Below are 18,831 nucleotides of genomic sequence, written 5' to 3'. Positions count from 1 at the left end.
TTTGGTGAAAAAGAAGACCAAAATATACAACCAGAAGAAGACAACAAAGTCAAAGCCCCTACATCCAAAGCCTCCAAGAAAAATATGAATTGGTCCCAGGCCATGGAAGAGCTCAAAAATTTTGAGAAGCAAGTTAGAGAAGTAGAGGAAAAACTGAGAGTGATGCTAAAGGAGACCCAAAAAAATACTGAAGAAAATAACACCTTAAAAAATAGCCTAACCCAAATGGCAAAAGAGGTCCAAAAAGCCAATGAGGAGAAAATGCCCTAAAAAGCAAAATTGGCCAGATGGAAAAGGAAGTCCAAAAGCTTACTGAAGAAAATACTTCCTTAAAAATTAGAATAGAGCAATTGGAAGATAGTGACTTTATGAGAAATCATGACACAGTAGAACAAATCCAAAAGAATGAAAAATTAGAAAACAATGTGAAATATCTCATTGGAAAAACAACTGACCTGGAAAATAGATCCAGGAGAGAGAATTTAAAAATTATTGGACTATCTGAAAGCCATGATCAAAAAAAGAGCCTAGACATCATCTTTCAAGAAATTATCAAGGAAAACTGCCCTGATATATTAGAACCAGAGGGCAAAATAGAAATTGAAAGAATCCACAGATCTCCTCCTGAAAGAGATCCCCAAAGGAAAACTCCTAGGAATATTGTAGCCAAATTCCAGAGTTCCCAGGTCAAGGAGAAAATATTACAAGCTGCCAGAAGGAAACAGTTCAAGTACTGTGGAACACAATCAGGATAACACAAGATTTAGCAGCTTCTACATTAAAGGACCGCAGGGCATGGAATATAATATTCCGGAGGGCAAAGGAGATAGGATTACAACCAAGAATCACCTACCCAGCAAAACTGAGTATAATCCTTCAGGGGAAAAAATGGTCATTCAGTGAAATAGAGGACTTTCAAGCATTCTGATGAAAAGACCAGAGCTGAATAGAAAATTTGACTTTCAAGTACAACACTCCAGTGGAACATGAGGAGGTAAACAGGAAAGAGAAATCATAAGAGACTTATTAAGATTGAACTGTTTACATTCCTGCATGGAAAGATGATATTTATAACTCATGAGACCTTTGTCAGTATCAGGGTAGTTGGAGGAAAAAAATTATATGTATGTATATGTAGATAGATAGATAGAGGGCACAGGGTGAGCTGAAGATTAAGGGGTCATATCTGGAGAATAAAATTAAGGGATGAGAGAGGATTATACTGGAGAAGAAGAAAGGGAGAGGTAGAATGGGGTAAATTATCTCACAAAAAAAAACAACAGAAAAGTCTCTTACAGTGGAAGGGGAAACAGGGGAAGGTGAGAGGGAATGAGTGAATCTTATTCTCATAGGATTTGGCTTAAGGAGGGAATAACATACACATTCAATTGGGTATGGAAATCTGTCTTACCCTACAGGAAAATAGGGGGAAAGGGGACAAGAGAGCAGGGGGATGATAGAGAGGAGGGCAGATTGGGAAAGGGGTTAATCAGAAGTAAATACTTCTGAGGAGAGACAGGATCAAAAGAAAGAATAGAATAAATGGGAGGGCAGGATAGGATTAAGGGAAATAGAGTTAGTTTTTCACAACATTTCTACAATGGACGTGTTTTGCATAACTGCAGATGTACAACTTATATTGAGTTGCTTGCCTTTTCAATGAGGGTGGGTGGGGAGGGAGGAAGAGAGAAAATTTGAAACCTAAAGTTTCAAAAACATATGTTTAAAAAAATGTTTTCACATGATACTGGGAAATAAATATAGGAAATGGGGTACAGAAGTCTATCCTGCCCTACAGGAAAATAGAAAGGGAAGGGGATAAGAGAAGGGGAGAGAGATAGATGAGAAGAAGGGAATGTTGAAAACTAAAAATAAATAAATTTATATCAAAAAAAGGAAATAAAAAAAGAATAAAACCTAATCATTATTAGCCAAAACATTTCGACTCTTAGAAGGGGAGGAAGCTGTAGAGCATGTCATGAATCTTGACGGATAATTCTTTGAAAATGAGATATTACTTTTAGGACATATTGACCCAGATCGTAGTATCTTAAACCAGCTGCTATCAAAATAATATAAAAATATTTTTACCATTTCAGTATGAATGATAAAATGGTGAATATTTTAATGTCACACAGAATTATAGAGGTAGATTGAAGAACAATAGAAAATCAGATATAATCCACTGAGTGCGAGCAAGAATAAAAATTTAAGTTAAACTTTGTGATTACAAAAAAATGAAAGTATGTCAACTTTTAAAAACTGATGTTGAAAATAAAAACCTATTCTGTAGTGGTGTTAGAAGCCAATTTGGAGCCATGATAATTGTAGAAAGCAGACAATTAAACCACTCCTTGACTATTAACTTTAAATTCCAATGTATAAGGAAAAGGAATCTATTCTAAAGAGGATTATAATCATTGATATTAGAAATCTTTTGTAGACAATTCTTGGGCAAGGCCTTCAGCCTTATGGGGTTCTTAATCCCCATAATTGTTGGCATTTATTATTTGATAGGAATATTTTCTTGTTTATCTTGATAGGACATAGTTGATAAAAAGAGTAATCAATAATTATTATATTCCTATCTATTAAGTTCCTTACCCTGACTATTGTATTACCAACAGACTTCCAAACATATAGATGCTGTTAGAATCCTTATTTATATATATACATATATATATATATATATGTTTGTGTATATATAATAATATATTATAATGAATAATCTGTTTGTGTGGATAGACACATACACAATACATGATACACACACACACATACATATATATACATATATATATATATATATATATAATTATATATATATATATATATATATATATATATATATATATATATATATATATATATATATATATATATATATACACATATACATGCACACATGCAATAGCAATCTGATATTTGAAGGATGTGCACTTCCATAATTAAACTGGTCTGAATGTTCGACCTTGTGAGAAAAGTCTGGAATAGCATTAAAACTAGTAAGGTCAGTAGTAGATTAAAAAATTCTTTGACTAGTCATGGCACCAACAACAAATGTCCTGAAATTAGCATTATAAGAGAGGGAAATATAGGTGGTTAAAACTTTTTGTGAGAATTAGAGTAGGTTGTAAAAGTTCCTCAGGTTTACCCATGGAGTAATTTCTAGTATAAGAGAGTCAGAGAGTCATGTCAGGTCAACAAGCATTTATTTAGGTTCCCAATATGGGTGATACCTCTCTGTGGGGGTGGTCAGAATAATGGGGGATAGGGGTGGTAGTAGCCTTGGGTGCAACTGGAAAGTGTTGAATAAAAATAAGGAGGGTGGAAGCATGAGGAAAGAAGAGAAGAGAATTTTGACAAATATTCACACATGTTCATCTGTTGTGTAACAGAGTTGAAGTCATAGTGATTACATTATTTTCTAAATAAACACACAAAATTCAAGTTATAACTGATCATTGAGTCTGCTGACAGGTCCTAACAAGCAAGTGTTGGCAGGTGAGCTGTTAACCATTGTCAGAAAGTCCAGCGTGCATTGGCAGGAATATGTGTGTGTAGTGACTTGTTTACAATATGATACTATATGGTTACATGATACAACATTGTATCATCAAAATTTCAATGCAAGGAAAAAACCACAAATTATAATAAATTATCAAATTTAAGATATGTCATTTTTAATATATATACATATATTTTTGAAATGACACAAATTTAAAAAAAAACATTAAAAGGTTAAAGTAGATTTCCAGAGAAGCTCTGAATATATTTTTTTTTTTTGGAAAGGAGGCAGTAGGCCAAATAAGTTTGGGAACCTCTGATCCATACTATTTCACTTGGTGATCTCATTCAATTATAATCTCTTTGCAGATGATTCTGATTTGTCCAGCCTTAGTTTCTCCTGACCTCTAGTCTCACGTTTCCAACTGTGCAATGGACACCTTAAACTGAATGTCTTGCAGATATCTTAAATTCAACAAGTACAAAAATGAACTCTTTACCTTATTCCTCAAACTCTCCTTGCTCCCTAATTTCCCTAATCCTGTGGAGGGTATGTACTACCATTCTTCAAGTTACTTAGGCTCACAAACTAGGTGTCATCCTTAAATCACCACTCTCTCTCATCCTCCATATATGACCAATTGCCAAATCATTTTTACCTTCTCAACATCTCTTGTATACACCCCTTTCTTTATTCTGACATTGCCATGGCTCTGATGCAGGACTTTATTATGTCATGCTTGGACTATTGTAACAGCTTTCTTGTTGGTCTCCCTGACTCAAGTTTATCCCCACTCTAGCCAGTCCTCCGCTCAGCTGTCAAATTAATCTTCCTAAAGCAGATCTAACCATGTTATACTTTGTCCCACTCCCCCCCATTCCATAAATTCCAGTGGCTCCCTATCACCTCTAAGATAAAAAATAAAATCCTGTCTAGCATTCATATTGTTCATAACATGGCCCTTTTCTACCTGTCAAGTCTTCTTACACCTTGCCCCCATGTATTCTGTAATTCAGTGACACTGGTCTCTTTGCTATTCCTTTCACAATGCCATCCATTTCCAAATTCTGAGCATATTCACTGGCTGTCTCCTCTATCTGGGACTCTCGCTCTCATCATATATGCCTCCTAGCTTCCCTGGTTTCCTTCTAGTTTCAGCTAAAGTTCCACTTTCTATGAGAAGCCTTTCCTAATTTCCTTTAATGCTAGTGCCTTCTCTCTGTTGATCATCTACTATTCATATTGTTTGCAGGATTTCCCAAAATTTTAGATTCAGTTTTAATAGATTAAAAATGCAGTAAGACTTTTGGTACATCTTTTATATCACATTTGTTCATAATTGCTTGTTTGTTATCTCCACCAGTAACCTGTAAGCTTTTTGAAAAGGGGATTTATCTTTTGCCTTTTCTTTACTTTTCTTTTCTTCTTTTTTTTTTTTTGGTATACTTTGCACAGTGTCTGGGAATTCATAACTGCATAATAAATAATAGTTGACTGGCCACTTAACTAGTCAGTGATCTTGCTGAGCTTTTAAAAAAATGTTTATTGTAAGGGAAGGCTCACTGGGCAGGTGAGATATGACAGGTAATTTCCCTCCATGCTCCCTAATTTCCTTCTGATATCACCCTTTATGGCTAAATCATGTACTCATTTTGAACTTATCTTGGTGTACGGTATGAGATGTTGGTCCTGGTTTCTTCCAGACTTCTGGGTAGGTGAGATAGAAAGGTATGTTCAGAAATGGATGTGATATAAAAGCAGAAGGCATTAATAAACATTTTGAAGCAGAGGTAAAATTAATAACTTTTCATTTCCTGAGCAAAGATTAAATCAAATGATCAGAAGATTTTTTAAGTGAGTGAGTAGTAGAGAAGTTTCTAAGGGCTTAGCAACTAAAAGGAGGAAAAATACAGCATAAAGACTTAGCAGGGTCCATGGAAGGATTTTTTAGGACAAATGAGATCTGGGTAAGTTTATAAGCAGTAAGCATGGAGCCAGAAGAGACTGAAGACAGGAAAGAAAGAGTAGGAATGATTATTGTGACAGGCTTCCAATAGAAAAAGCAGAGACTAAGATCATGAGAACAAGACTTATCGTTGGCCAGGAGTAGGAATAATACCTTATCCTCTGAAATTAGATAAAAGGATGATATATGTAAGAGATAGAAGGTACCTTAAAATCCTATAATACAATCCCCTCATTTTACATATAAGGAATCTGAAACTCAGAAAAGTTACAAAGACTTGTCTAAAGTTCCACAAGTAATAAATGGCAGAGAGAGAGAGTCCAAACTCAGGTTTGCATCTCCAAATCCAGTCTTCTTTTCCCATTACACTACAGAAGAGAATTGGTGAAAATATTAAGAGGTTTTGATGAATAAAAGGAAGAAGATAAGTGAATTCAGGATGGATGGTCTCAATCTTATTTAAATAGAATTCAAGGCCATATGCTAAAAGAGCAAAGAATCAAGACAGAATTGTGGGCAAAATTATTTCTCCAATGCCACCCATCCAGTAATTTGTGAAGCTGGAAGTGAATCTCAGATAATCTGGTTCCAAGGCCTTCTTTCTTTCCACTAAGTTTCAGTTATCTCTTATTATATGGGGAATCCTGTGGGGTGGCAGTGTCATGCATGGATGCTTAACTTGCCTGTCAAGTATAATATCAACATCCTTTAAATTAGCTATTCCAAGCCAGAGTGTCTGTATGTTGCAGGGGGTGATCAGCTGTGTGTGCCTCCCTCCAACAGTTTTCCAGTACTGAGCTGGCACTTGGACCGGAGCCAGTGACTGGTTCTCCAATATGGGCTTCCTTGTGCAGGGATGCTCAGGCAGTACTTAGTATCTCTATAGATCACTTGTGCGTACAGACAGAGAAAACCAGGCCAAGTCTAGAGAGAGATGACAAAGGCATTATCCAACTTTGGAAGCAGCTGCATCACCAGCTCCTCTAGGGATAATTGACCAGGCTTGATGTGAAAGCTGTATGAGACTGGAGTTTTACATAGTGGAAATTTCCTGTAAATAACAGTTCCTTTAGTGGAATTTAGGTGACCTTGAGGAAATTACTTGCCCCCCCTTGGCCTTTTTCTTGTTTGTCAAGTGAAGGGATTGGACTAGGTGATTTCTAAGTTCTCTTCTAGCACTGTCATAATATATTCTCAAATTCTATGTATTTTTATAAGCCATTTTTAACTCTATGTTCTATGATTCCATATATAGAATTTCTTCAGTTCTGCGATTCTGGCTTGTTTATGTTTGTATCTTCCTTAGTGATCACATAATTTATTGCAGTAAATAGTTGCTGATTATCAACACATACATCATATATGTAAGTCTCTTTAAAAGGAGTCTTTGTCTCTCCTTACTTTACATTACTGGGACCCAAAAATTTGTGTTGTAATGACTACAATGGATTTTCCCCATAAGGTTCCCTCTTCAAACACCCATGGTTCCTTACCTACTCTCCTATCATCTCCTACAGAAAAAAAAAAATTACCTCCTGCCATGTTTATTGATCTTGCACTCAATATTCTTCTTTCCCCATTCTATATTCAATCTTTCTCTTCAGCTACTCTGTTTCTGGCCTTCCTGCCTGCCTTTTGCTCAGAGAGTCTATTTCCTCTGCTCTGTATAAATATGATAGCATTGAAATGCACTAGGCCAGGCAGGATTTCATGTTATTTGGCAGAGAGTAAGGGGATTTCTTTCCATCAGAAGAAATACTAAGCTAAGGAAGAAGCTGGTCAAGTAGTGGTGAAGAAGGTTTAGTCAATTCTAATGAGACCTGTCATATTAATAATGGGTCTTCTGTGCCATGATAATGGTTCTCAAAGAGTTATCTGAGGACCTCTGAAGGTCTCTGAAAGCCTTTCAGAGGGTCTGTGAGGTCAAAGCTGTTTTCATGATAATAGTAAGATATTTTAATTTCTGATATGGTTAACATCAGTAGATACAATGCACAAAACCAAAAATTCTTTGAAGCCTTCAATAATTTTTAATAATATAAAGGGATCTTGAGACCAAAAAGTTTAAGAATCAATGCTCCACACAGTGCTTCATAAATTTTTTCAGCTTTCTGACTTCTTCAACAGAACAAAATAATATTAGTGACTTACATTTTCATAGCATTTTGTGATTTGCACTTTCTTAACAACAACCTCTGAAATCAGCAATGTAAATACATTCCTTGTAATTCTCCTTTATATGAGAAGCAGAATGGTATGGTAGGAAAAGTTCTAGATTTGTAATTAAATAATCTGAGTTCTCTACCACCCTCCTACATACACAAAATCCTTACTCAAATAAATATATGTATGTTCCACAAAGTACACATGGTAGTGACCCTGGTTTCACAAAGGCAATGCTAGTGGAATGCAAGCACTGATAGTTTCTACCCTGTTAGAAAGGCTTCAAGTATTTGTCTAGTAATAGATTGAATCTGTTTTCTGAGAATCAACCTAGAAAATTATGTATAAGCACATTAACAACAGCCTGGCTACCTGTAACTCAAAAAACAAAGAAAAATTTTAAATGGATCTCAATCTTGTGTGCCTCCCTTCTGTTTCAGCAGAAACATTGGCAAAATGGTCAGGAAAGAGAGATTTTATGGGACATTTAGCCACTATGTATTTCAGGACTAAAGATAAGCATTTGCAAAAAGATCACAATGAAAATAATTGCAGCTTCATCACCAATATTGGTTGCTGAGAATTAAGTGGGTTGGCCAACTATAGACAAATCTGGAGAATAAGAAAGTGCTCAGGTGCTTTCTGCCACTATCTCTTCCTTCACTCCTGTCTCACATGATGAAATGGCCTTCCTTCTCAACAAGGCTAACCCATCTACATGTTCAAGTGATCCCCTTCTATCCTATTTCCTCCAACCCATTGTCACCTCTGTCATCTCTACTCTTACCTACTTCAATTTGTCTACTAGCTCATTTCCTACCGACTACAAACATTTCTATGTCTCCCTTATACTGAAAAAACTCATGATCCTTCCATCAACATTGACTATCACCCCATTTCTCTTCTGCTCTTTGTAGCTAACCTCCTAATTGCTGCTTCCATTTTCTCTCCTCTCACTCTCTCTCTTTTTTTTTTTTTGGTGAGGCAATTGGGGTTAAGTGACTTGCCCAGGGTCACACAGCTAGTTAAGTGTCAAGCATCTGAGGCCAGATTTGAACTCAGGTCTGCCTGACTCCAAGGCTGGAGATCTATGCACTGCGCCACCTAGCTGCCCCCTCTCACTTTCTTCTTAACTCTTTACAGGGGGCAGAGCCAAGATGGTGGAGAAAAGGCAGGGATTCCCCTGAGCTCTCCCAAATTCCTCTCCATACAACTTTAACACCCCAAAATGGATTCTAGGGCAGCAGAACCCACAAAAGGACAGGGTGAAAAATTTTCCATGGGGCAGCTAGATGGCACAGTGGATAGAGTGCTGGCTGTGGAGTCAGGAGGACCTGAGTTCAAATCCAGCCTCAGACACATAACACTCACTAGCTGTGTGACTCCAGCCAAGTCACTTAACCCCAATTGCCTCATTAAAAAAAAGAAAAATTTCCCAGGCCAAAAAAACCTTAGAAGATTGGCAAGAAAGGTCTGTCACACAAGGGTTAAAATGAAGATTAATCCAGAACACTATGCCAACACAAGTCCTTCCATCACAAATCGACAGTAGGTTTTGGGGGTAATTGAATCAGCAGTAATAACAGGAACTTCCAGAACTCTAAGCCCACAGACAGTAAAGGGTGTCACACAACTAGTCAGAAGTGAGATTGCAAAGGTCCTTTTGCTGGCACTGAGTGCAGAACTCTTGCATTGTCATATGTGCATCTAAGTTGCAGTGCCAGAGTGAAGATGAGCACTAAAACATCAGAGCTTGTGTCCACAGGGAAGCAGAGACTCTGGTCATAGTTCCAGGATGGAAACAAGTGCTTGTGGCCACTCACAGATATGAACACAGGTCATGAAAGAAGTAAATAGACATGTCTTTACATCATACCACCTTGGAAGAACTGAAAATTTACTGGTTCCAAGAACTAGCTCTTAAAACAGCTGCACAAAAAAAATCTGAAGCTTGAGACAATTCCCTGTGCACCCCAGGAACCAAGACCAACTTTAACATAAAGTTAAAAATCAAGAAATAAGCTAAAAATGAGCAAACAACAACAAAGAATTTGATGATAGAAAATTACTATGGTGACAGGGAAGAGCAAAACATAAACTCAGGAGGAGACAACAAAGTCAAAACTGCTACATCTGAAGGTGCAAAGAAAAATGTGAATTGGTGTCAGGTCCAAAAAAAGGATTCCTAGAAGAGCTCAAAATAGGATTTTTTAAATCCCATAAGAAAGGTAGAAGGAAAATTGGGAATAGAAATGAGTGATGCAAGAAAATCATGAAAAAAGAGTCAACAACTTTGTAAGGGACACACACACACACACACACACACACACACACACACAAATACTGAAGAAAACCACACCTTAAAAAACAGAATAGGACAAATGGTAAAAGAGGTACAAAAAACAAATGAGGAAAAGAATGCCTTGAAAAGCAGAATTGGCCAAAGGGAAAAAGACACAAAAATTCACTGAAGAAAAGAATTCTTTAAAAAGTAGAATCAGTCAAGTGGAAGCCAATGACTCCATGAGACATCAAGAAACAATAAAACAAAATCAAAAGAATAAAAAATTGAAGAAAATGTGAAATATCTCTGCAAAAAAAAAACAATGATCTGGAAAATAGATCAAGGAGAAATAATTTTAAAATTATTGGACTATTTAAAAGCTATGACTAAAAAAAGAGCCTAGACTTCACTTTTCAAGAAATTATCAGAGAAAACTTCCCTGATATTCTAGAACCAGAGAGTAAAATAGAAATTGAAAGATTCAACTTATCACCTCCAGAGATTCCAAAACAAAAAATCCTAGCAACATTATAGCCAAATTTCAGAGCAAAGTCAAAGAGAAAATATTGCAAGCAGCCAGAAAGAAACAATTTAAATAGCATGGAGCCACATTCAGGATAAAACAAGATTTAGCAGTTTCTATAGTAACAAACCAGAGGACTTGGAATATTATATTCTGGAAGGCAAAGGAGCCAGGATTACTTTCTACTCCTTGATACTCTCCACTCTAGGTTTTCAAGACACAATTTTCTCCTAGTTCTCCTACCTATTTGATCACTTCTTCTCTCTCTCCTTTGCTCAATCCTCCTCTAGATCATGTCCTCTAACTGTAAGTGTCCCTCAAGTTTCAATCCTGGATCTTCTTCTCTATTTTATTTGATGATATCATCAACTCCCATGGTGTTAATTGCTGTTTTTATTCTGATGACTCTCAGATTTACCTTTCCTGCCCCAATCTCTTCTGATCTCCAATCTTGAATCTGCAGCTGCCTTCCAGATATCTTGAACTGTATGTCCAGTAGACTCTTAAACTCAATGTCTAAAATAGAACTCATTATTTTTCCACTAAACCCTCCCTCATCCTCTTAGCTTCCTTATTACCATAGAGGATGACACTATCTTCCCAGTCCCTCAGGCTCACAACCTAGGAGTCATCCTGGTATCCTCACTATCTCTCTCCCACACCCAAGCTACTGCCAATGCCTGCCTATTTCACCTTGGCAACACCTCTTGTATACACTCCTTCTCTCCTATAGCTCTACCACCATTCTAGTATAGGCTCTCATCACTTCATGCCCCAATTATTGCAATAACCTGATTGTGGGTCTTCCTGCCTCAAGTATCTCCCAACTCCAATCCATTCTCCATTGAGCCACTAATTTCCTAACACAAATCTGATCTTGTCACACACCCATACTTAATAAACTCCAGTGGTTTCCTTATGCTCCCTGGTGCAAATACAAAATGTTGTTTGGCATGCAAAGTCCTTTGTAACCAAACCCAAACCTACCTTTCCAGTCTTCTTATACCTTACTCCCAAACATGTATTATACTGTCATTATAAAAGTCAGTCAGGCTTCCCACAGGGATGAGAGGCTGAGGAGACTTCTGAGAAACTAAGATAAAGCTCGAGGATCCAAGAAAGATGAGATATGCTAGGAGACAGAGGAAAATTCCTTTTCTCACTCTTATTGTCTTATCCTAGGAATGAATAAAATTTCTGAGGTTTCACTATCCTGAGACCTCTGTCAATCTGTCCAATTTAGCTCTTCCCCTACGAAAATAAACTACTAGATTTTGGAGAGATGGTCTCCTTCTGTCTGGAAATTATTTTGCTGCCTTCCAACTCCTGTTGGAGAATTTCCCTTTAAGGCCAAGACAATCCCCCTCTACATCTTGTGTAGTGGGACTGTTTTAGGGAAATGATAAGAATTTTTATGGTCTCTGACTCCAACAAAACTGCTAGCCTTGGAATACTTTGTACAGAGTCCTATCTTCCTTGCCTGTTAGGACATTCCTTAGTAACTTACTGCACTTCAGTTCCTTTCAGTCAGTCAATAAACATTTATTACACACCTACTATGTTCCAGGCACTGTGTTAAGCACTGAGGATACAAATGAGAAAAAGATAGTCTCTGCCCTTAGATAACTTTCAATATAATGAAGACAACACACAGATGGAATCTGAAAAGAGTGGTGGCAGGTTATGGAGAAAAAAGTTGCCTAACAAAGGGCATGAAGGAGTTCAGTACGAAGAGTACAGCTGGTGAGAAATTAAGAGAAATGAGAAAAGAAGGCCTGAGAGCCTTCTTTAAATGGAGGCTTTAGGAATGGTTCTTTGTTATGCCCTCTAGCTTTCCAATCAGAGAGGCAGAGGGTACTAAAGGTACTGATGAGGTATGAGTATCAAAACTGATGAATTTCCTTGTGAAGCCTGATAAATTACTGGATGGAATTCATAATATTGACAAATTTCAGGTTGATGAGTTTCCTGTGATGAGCTTTTTTGAGGTCATGACCATGGGGGGAAGTCCAAGTTACATTATGTTTGCAGGAACTGGTTTGCAGGAACTGGTTTGCAGGATGTACTTGTGTTACCTTCCTCTTCTTAGAATCATCTGTATCAACTTTCTAACAATTGCAGTTGGCAAATTAAGTGGGGTGAATAAGAAGGAAAGATTTTGGTGAAGCATGATTTCTGTCTTCACCTATTCTGAAAGGTTGTCAGTAAATTCCAGACTCTGGACAATTCAAAGGGCCTCAAGGTTTTTCTAATCCAATCAATATCTGAACAGGAATCTCTTCTATGATGTCCTTGACAAATGATCATCCATTCTCCACTTGAACTCTCTAGTAATGGTAAACTTCTACCTTCTGCAGTAGTGCATTCTATGTTTAGATATGTCTAATTATTATTTATTAGTTTTTTAATTACATCTGATCCAACCTCCTTATTTTATGTGTCACTTCTACCCTTTTGCAAAAAGACTTAGCCATAGAGCAAAGAGGGAAAAGGGGTTTTTTTCCAAAAATTTACTGAGCTCTGAGAGAGGCTTTAAAATTGATTTAGAGGCAACTGCCACAGAATTTACCCTCTTCCTATCACCTATATTTTAACTCACCCTTGGCTTCCCACAGGGATGGTCATACTTTGGACCTTATCATCAACCATAACTGGACAGCCTCCATGATCACAGATTCTGAGATTCTACTTTCTGAATATAATATCTGATTTCTCTGTAACTTACTCTATATTATGGATCCTTAATCCATCTGCCCTCACCATGACACTCCTTTTCGCACTCCCTGCCCCAGTCCCTGAATTATTCTCTGTTCTCCCATTTTTGACCTCTGCTTTGGTTTTACTTCCCTCTGCTTGGTCCCAGAATCTAAAATAAATCTACATAAATAATCAGTATTTCTGTACAATACCAGCAAAATCCAGCAAGAAGAGATAGAAAAAGGAATTCCATTTAAAACAACTACATATAATATTATATAATACATTATATTATAATATATAGGGCAACTAGGTAATGCAGTGGAAAGAGCATAATGCCTGGAGTCAGTAAGACTTGAGTTCAAATATAACCTCAGACACTTAGTAGCTGTGTGACTCAGAGTAAGTCACTTAACCCTGCTCACTGATATCCTCATCTATAAAATGAGCTGGAGAAGGAAATGGCAAACCAATCCAGTATGTTTTCCAAGAATAGCCCAAATAAAGTTATAAAGAATTGAACATGACTGAAAAGACTGAATGACAACAACAATTATAATATATAAAATTATAATGACTAATAGATGTATATAATATTTGTAAGTTTACCTACAAATAAACATACAGGAACTGTATGAATACAACTGAAAGACTTTATAGAAATAAAAATGGATCTAAATAATTGGAGAAATATTAATTGCTCATGGGTAGTCTAAGCCAATATAACAAAAATCGCAATAGTACCTACATTATTTTTATTATTAAATGCTATGCTTATCAAAATACCAAATTATCACTTTATAGAACTTTTTAAAAGAGTAACAGAAGTTCTCTGGAGGAACAAAAGGTCAATATTTTCAAGGCATATAATGAATAAAAGGTAGGGAGAGGAAGAGAGACTAAAAGTACCAGATCTCAAATGATACTGTACAACAGTGATTATCTAAATGATTTGATACTGCTTGAAAAATACAGGAGTTGATCAGTAGAATAGATTGGGTACACAATATATAAATGCAAATAAACACAGCATTCAATTAGCCCAAAGACCATAGGTACCAGAACAAGGACCCACTAACAAAAACTTCTAGAACACTAAAAGGCTGTCAGGCAGAAATTAGGTTTAGAAAAACACCTCACACCATATACCCAGATTAACTCTTAAAAGACATAACTTTTCTTTACAGTCTACAGATAAGGGGGAAAAAATCTCATGATCAATACAGGGATAAAATGGAAAAAGGTTGATTACTTTAAATTGACATGTTTTTGCACAAACAAACCAATGAAACTTAGGGAAATAGTTAACTGAGAGGTGGGAAATCTTGACAATAAGTTTCTCAGTTAAAGGTCTCATTACCAAGATATATGACAAACTAATTCCAATTTATAAAAATAGGAGCCATCCCTACAGATAACCAGGTCAAAGAATAGGAGTCATTTTTCTTTTTTAAGTTTTATTTTATTTTCAATTACATGTAAAAACATTTTTAAAGTTATTTTTTTTTAAATTTTGAGTTCCAAATTCTCTACCTTCCTCCTTCCTTGCCCTGCTGCCTCAGATGGTGATTAATTTGCTATAGGTTATACATATGTAATAATATAAAACATATTTCCAAATTAGTCATGTTATAAAAGAAAACACAGACAGAAAAACAAACAAAAATAAAGTGAACAACAATATACTTAGATCAGCATTCAGATTCCATCAGTTCTTTCTCTGGAGGTGGATAGAATTTTTTATCTTGAGTCCTTTGGAATTGTCTTGGATTATTGCATTGCTGAGAATAATATTGTATAATATTGCTATTATTGTGTGCAAAGTTCTCCTGGTTCTGTACACTCTACTTTGCATCAGTTCATGTAAGTCCTTCCAGGTTTTTCTGAATCATCCTGCTCATCATTTCTTATAGCAAAATAATATTCCATTACAATCATATACCATAACTTATTCAACCATTTCCCAATTGATGGATATCTTCTCAATTTCCAATTCTTTGCCACTACAAAAAGAGCTGCTATAAATTTTTTACATATAGGTCCTTTTCTATTTTTTATATCTTTGGGATACAGACCTAATAATAGTATTGCTAGATCAAAGGGTAGGCACAGCTTCATGGCACTTCGTGCATAGTTCCATATTGCTCTCCAGAATGGTAGGATCACTTCATAACTCCACCAATAGCAGCATTAGTATCCCAATTTTCCCACAACCCCACCAACATTTATCATTTTCCTTTTCTGTAATATTAGCCAATCTGACATGTATGAGGTGGTACCTCAGAGTTGTTTTCATTTGTATTTCTCTAATCAATAGTGATCTAGAGCACTTTTTCGTGTGAGTATAGATAGCTTTGATTTCTTAGTCAGAAAACTCTTCATATCCTTTAACCATTTATCAATTGAAGAATGACTTACATTCTTATAAATTTGATTCAGTTCTTTAAATATTTGAGAAATGAGGCCTTTATAAGAGACAATTGCTGTGAAAAAACTTTCCCAACTTTCTGCTTTCCTTCTAATCTTGGTTGCACTGGTTTTGTTTGTGCAAAAAACCTTTTTAATTTAATATGATCAAAATTATCTATTTTACATCTTGTAATGGTCTCTACCTCTCATTGGGTCATAAACTCTTCTCTTCACCATAGATCTAACAGGTAAACTATTACTTGTTCTACCAATTTGTTTATGATATTTTTTTTCTGTATAAACCATTTGCACATTTTAATCTCAAGCAGCTAGGTAGTGTATTGGATAGAGTGCTGGGCCTGGAGTCAAGAAGGCTTATCTTCATGAGCTTAAATTTGACTTGAGACACTTAATAGCTGTGTGACCCCAGGCAAGTCACTTAAGCTTATTTGCCTCAGTTTCCTCACCTATAAAATGAGCTGGAGAAGAAAATGACAAACTCCTTTAATAGCTTTGCCAAGAAAACTCCAAATGTAATCATCAAAACAATCTGGTACTGGCTAAGAAATAGAATGGTAAATTAATGGAATACATTAGATACACAATGTGTTGTACTAAATAACCATAGTAATTTAGTGTTTGGTAAACCCAAAGATCCAAACTTGGGTGACAAAATTCATTACTTGAAAAAAACTGCTGAGAAAATTGGAAAATTCTATGGCAGAAACTAGATATATGCCAACATCTCATATTGTATACCAAGATTATGTCAGTGATCTACACATAAAAGATGATACCATAGGCAAATTAGGAGAGCATAGAATAGTCTACCTATGAGATCTATGCTGAAGGGAAGAATTTAAGACTCAATCAGAGATAGAGAGTATTAAAGGATGTAAAATGGATACTTTTGATTATGTTAAATTTAAAAGGTTTTCAAAAAAATAAAACTAATGCAACCAAGATTAGAAGGAAACTAGAAAACAGGAAAATACACCTATCACACCTGAAAGAGATGCCAAGAGGGAAACTTACAGGAATATCGTAGCCAAGTTTCAAAGCTGCCAGGTTTAAGTGAAAATATTGGAAGCAAGAAAAAAAAATTTAAAAGTCATGGAGGTACGATAAGGATTACACAAGACCTAAAAGCTACTGTGTTGAAAAATGGTAGGTCTTGGAATACTGTGTTTCATAGAACAAAAGAGCTGGGGTTTTGACCAAGGGTAACTTACCCAGAAAAGCTAAGTATAATCCTGAATGAGAAAAAAATGGACATATAACAAACTGAAATAGTTTCATGTATTTGTGACAAAAACACCAGAACTAAAGAGAAAATTCAATATATAACATCCAGAAGAAATATAAGGCAAACATTAAGGACCAATTATGAGGGACTCAATAAGATTAAATTGTTGACTTCTTATACATGTAAATATTATTAGTTCTTTTAAAACTGTTATTTTTATGTAGGTAGTTTGGAAAAAAAGCTTGGGCTGAGATAAATATAACAGATTGATTCTAAAAAAAACCGTGTAGAGAGAGAAAAAGGAGCAACTATCTCATGCAAATGAGACAAAAAAAGTAACAATAGATATACAAGAAGCTAGTGGTGGGAAGGTGAGTAGTTCTGGAACCTTACTTTCATAAGAAATTGGGTTAAATAGGGAACAACATATATATCTAAGAGATTATGAAAGTCTTCTAAATTCATAAATAAACAATAGGGAAGGGGGATAGGGTTGGAGGGAGATGATAAAAGAGGGATGCTTGGATGGGTGGGTAGGATAAGGAATAGGAGGGCAAGGTAGCAGGTAGAAATAAAGCACAGGAGTGAGGAGGGATATAAACATGGGTGAGAAGAATAGTTAGGAAAAATAGTAAGGAGGAAAATATACAACAAGCAATTATAGCTTAGAATGTGAATTGGATTAATTTACCCATAAAATGGAAACCGATAGATTAAAATTTTGAATTCAACAATATGTTGCTTTCAGGAAATGCTACAAAAAATGAGAGATAAACACAAGCATAAAATAAAGGTAAAGAGTAGAAGTTATTATATAAAAAAGGGGTAGTGGTCATGACTTCAGACAAAGTTAACAGTAAAATAGATTTAATCGAAAGAGAAAAATAGAGAAACTGCACTGTTAGCCATATTATTCAATTTTGTTTTAGACCATTTAAAATAACTAGGCAGTATAAAATATCTGTGAGCATACTTGCCAAAACAGATGCATGAACTATATGAACATAAACATAAAACAATTTTATACAAATAAAGTTAGATCTAAATAATTGAAGCAATATTTATTGTTCATGAATAGATAAAGCATATATATATATATATATACACACACAAACACATATAATATAATATATAAAAATTACAAGCTTACCTAATTAATCTATTTATGTAATGCCATTCCAATTAAATTGCTAAAAAAAAAGTATCTTACTGAATTAGAAAAAATAATGACAAAATTGATTTGGAAGAATAGAAGGTTAGCAATTTCAAAAAAATCAGGGACAAAAAAGATGTAAAGGAAGCAGATTCAGTAGTAGCAGACCTTAAACTATATTATAAGGCAAGAGCATTGTTGAAGTGTAAAATGGATAATTTTGATTATTTTAAATTAAAATTTTCTTCTATAAATAAAACCAATGCAGCCAAGAATAGAAGGAATGCATAAAATTGGGTGGAAACTTTCATAAACAATCTCTCAGATAGAATGTGATTGGGTTGGAATATTGCTGTGCAGTAGAAAATGATGAGCTGGTGGATTTGGAAAAACATGGAAAGACTTGGACTTATAAAGGAAGGTGCTATCCACCAAACAGACAACAAGCAGGAATAAGCATAGAAAAGTCTTACATATATGTGTATAAGTGTATATGTGTATATATGTATATGTTTATAGATATCTATGTATATGTATGTGTATGTGTATACATGCTTAACTGTAGCCTTCTTTGTGGGGGAGGGGAAAAATAAAGTAAAAAGTGCACAGCAGAGAGCAAAAGAAAATCTACAAGGAAACAAAGAAAAGCTGGACAGCCTTGAAAATAATGTGTAGTATTCATTATATAGATTTTCTTGAAATGGAAATTTATTGTCATATATTGAAACCTCCCTTATGTTCTGTTGTGTACATGGCAATGTTTTTTTTTTCTTTTCTTATTATATATTTAAGTTTAAAATAAATTAAAAAACAAAACCAAAGAAAAACCTAGAAAGATTTATATGAACTGATGCAAAGTGAGGAGAGCTGAACCAGGAGAAC

The sequence above is a fragment of the Phascolarctos cinereus genome, unplaced genomic scaffold (assembly GCF_003287225.1).
Source record: "Phascolarctos cinereus isolate Bilbo 61053 unplaced genomic scaffold, phaCin_HiC Scaffold_2;HRSCAF=192, whole genome shotgun sequence".
Taxonomy (NCBI): domain Eukaryota; kingdom Metazoa; phylum Chordata; class Mammalia; order Diprotodontia; family Phascolarctidae; genus Phascolarctos; species Phascolarctos cinereus.
Note: the sequence above shows the minus strand (reverse complement) of the source record.